This window comes from Otolemur garnettii, unplaced genomic scaffold (genome assembly GCF_000181295.1).
Source record: "Otolemur garnettii isolate 467f Iridium unplaced genomic scaffold, OtoGar3 scaffold00016, whole genome shotgun sequence".
In the NCBI taxonomy this organism is placed as follows: domain Eukaryota; kingdom Metazoa; phylum Chordata; class Mammalia; order Primates; family Galagidae; genus Otolemur; species Otolemur garnettii.
Window position 1 is genome coordinate 21,188,861 of NW_003852411.1, and position 3,668 is coordinate 21,192,528.

A 3,668-nucleotide genomic window follows, 5' to 3' on the forward strand; every position below is an offset into this window, starting at 1 on the left:
CCTAGTCGTGAACACAGGCGTGATAACCCCAACTGTGAGTTAACGCTCATGAGCAACAAGGCCAACATGGTAAGAGTGGTGACATGGATCCCTGATGACACTTCTGGGCCACCACACCAGTCTCAGAATGCCTGCGGCCTCCAGCCTTCTTGTCAACTGAGAAAAGCAACCTCTATCTGGTTAAGCCGGGTTTTCCATTACATACAGATGAAAGCCCTTCTACCTTGGATAGCAGTTGCTGTGAATGGTAAGTGAGATGCAGACAGGATAGTGCCGTGTCTGTTAAATACAAGTTCAATAACATGCTGGCTATCTCTCTACTTCTCTCTAAGCTTTCCACTCATTGAGTTTGTATTACATTCCCTATACTCTTCCAACATTGTTTTTCAATTGTATACTCCTGAGTAGTTATTTTTAAAAATGTCTAGGATTAAACCAAAATATTCTGTGCATTTTAAAGCAAATACAAAAATCCCATTGCCTTATTCAGTGGAATGAGTGCAGTAAATAGTACCATTCTTGTATCATTGAAAGTGTGATGAAGAGTTCTGCTGTCAAAAATGAAGGTAAAGGCTTGGTGCCTGTAGCTCAGCAGCTAGGGCGCTGGCCACATACAGCAAGGCTGCAGGTTCGAATCCAGCCTGGGCCTGCCAAACGACAATGGCAACTACAACAAAAAAATAGCTGGGTATTGTGGTGGGCACCTGTAGTCTCAGCTACTTGGGAGGCTGAGGCAAGAGAATTGCTTAAGTCCAAGTGTTTGAGGTTGCTGTGATCTGTGACACCATAGCACTCTACTCAGGGTGACATACTGAGACTCTGTCTCAAAAAAAAAAGAAAAAGTGGAGGTAGAATTGCCAGATCCACAGGAGTAGAGTGAAGCCTCTTGAGAAGGGTTGTTCAAGCGAACACTCACAAGTTACTTCCTCCACACACATCACTTTCCTGAGCTAGGAATTCTCCTTCCAGTTGACCAGATGAGAAGCGTCGGAAACAAAGGCTAAAATGGTTTCAGGACACAGACCACACATTGATTATAATTCATGCTGAATGTGTTTAAAGAGAGAAGATAAAGACGTTGAGTGAGTCCCTAGCCACTGAGTGTCTGATTTCTTAAAGACCTTCTCTGAAGGACACTACAAGTCCCATAATCACTGTGAATAAAGCCCAGGGCGCTGTGTTTACCAGGTGCTCCTCAGACAGGGGCTTGGCTGCCATCCGAGGGAAGGAGTCTGCCTCTTCATTCCTAGGTACAGCAGTTCAGACCCCTGTTTTTAAATCACCACTCACTGTGTGATCTTGGACAAAGCCTCACTTTCCTCATCTGTAAAATATTACGGTAATAATAGCACCCACTTTATAAGATTAGTGAAGTAATCCTGGTGAAGTGCTTAGCATGGCTCCTGGCACAGGCCTGTGCTTAATAAATGTCAGCTATTATTAGTGTCACAGCTTGTGCCTCTTCTGCTCTGTTGGCTCTTTCCCTTAAGCATATAAACACATTAAGTTTTTTCCATCTTAAAAAAAAAGTAATAGCCCTTAGATATTACCTTTTATTTCTTTTCCTCTTCCTTTTATTTTTCTCTGCTCATATCATCCACTTTGCTTTGGCTATATACACATAGCTCAGGTCAACACCTAAGGGGTGGATAATGCCCACCTGACCACAGCCCAAGGGCAAGTACCAAGGCCAGCACATGGCATAGAAGAAGAAGCAGAGTATTGTCTGTTCCGATCTTGGCTCCACAGCTTTCTAAATGGGTGACTTTGAGAAAATTGCCTATGGTTCATCTCTGAACCACAGTTTTATCCCAAATAAGCTGGAGATGAAAACATCTGCCTCACAGGACTATAGTGAAGTTCAACAGATAGTGCACATGAAGCATCTAGCCTGGTGCAACGCATGGTGAGAGATAACGCACCCCAAATATGAAGTGCGTTGTAACTTGCAGTTTAGTTGAGGTGATAAGATTAATGCACAGAAAATAATTCAAGATCATTCTCGGATGTGTTTGCCACTGTCTTTGAGAACAGAGGAAGAGTGTGTGTTTCAATAGAGGGGTCCGTTGAAAAAAGACTGAGCGGACCTCTACAGAGTGAGTGGGGGCTAATAGAGGAAAGTGAGAAGCCAGACAGCAGCATGAAGAGAATGGCCTTGCCTGGAGCCACGGATGTGGCAGGGCATCTCATTATCTTTTCCAAGCCTCTAGTTACTTGGCAGGAGTGGGGGTGGTAACGGTGAGAAGATGCCTTGCATTGTGGTCATGATTTGCATTCATCTTCTCATTTATGCCCATAACAGCCCTATGCAGTAGACAGTGAGGTCGTTGCTCACAGCTCGGCAGGCCACTGACTTCAAGCCCATGTGCCCTTCAACAAATCAGGGTTAGGGTTCCATTCGCTAAACAATAGGGATCCACTGTGGAGTTTCGGAGCAGGCAACTGACAGGAGGAAAATAGGGCAGTGGGAAGATTAGCAGTATGTAGAATGAGTGAAAAAGAGCCAGAGACCAGAACGGAGAAGAGCCCCCCAGAGGCTGGTGGAGAAATGCATTTGAGGTGGAGAACAGTGGGAGACATTTTGAGGGCAGAAACATCAAAATCTGGTAGCCAACAAACAGGAAAACCTAGAAGAAATGGATAAATCCCTATGGTGGTCACATACAACCACTAAGATTGAATTAGAAAGAATTCCAACACCTGAATAAACCCAGGGCAAGTAACAAGATAGAAGCAATAATAAAAAGCCCATGACCCCATGGCTTCAATACTGAATTCTACCAATCATGAAAAGAAGAATCCAGACCAATCCTACTCAAACTATTTCAAAAAATCATGGAGGAGGTAATACTATCAAACTCATTCTGGAAGGCCAGTATCACCCTGCTATCCAAACCAGACAAAGACACAACAAAGAAAGATAATTTTCCACAAAGTACTAGCAAACTAAACCCAATGGCACATTAAAAAGATTATTCATCACTAAGTGGGATTTATCCCAGGGATGCAATGATGGTTCAACATACCCAAATCAGTCAATGTGATACATCCTATCAACAGAACAATGGACAAAATACATATGATCATTTCAATTGATGCTGAAAAATATTCAATACATTTCAACATCACTTCATGATAAAAACTCTCAAGAAAACCTGGGTATAGGTAGAAGATACTTCAACACCATAAAGGCCATATATGATATACCCATAGCTGGTCTCATACTAGCCTTTCCTTTAAGATCCGGAACAAAATAAGAATGCCTACTTTTACTACTATTATTCAATATAGAGCAGCTGGACAAGAGAAAGAAATAAATGGTATCCAAATTGGAAAGAAAAAGGGCAAATTATCCTTATTTGCAGACAATATGATCTGTCAGAACCTTTAGAAGTGATAAACAGACTCAGCGCCTATAGCTCAGTGAGTGGGGTGTAGGCCACATATACCAAGGCTGGCGGGTTCAAGCCTGGCCAGGGTCTGCTAAGCAACAATGACAACTGCAGGCTCAACGCCCGTAGCTCAAGCGGCTAAGGAGCCAGCCACATGCAGCAGAACTTGCAGCTTCAAATTCAGCCTAGGCCTGCCAAACAACAACTACAACCAAAAAAAAAAAAAAAGAGAAAGAGAAGACTCAATTACTAAAATCAGGAATGGGCTCAGTGCCT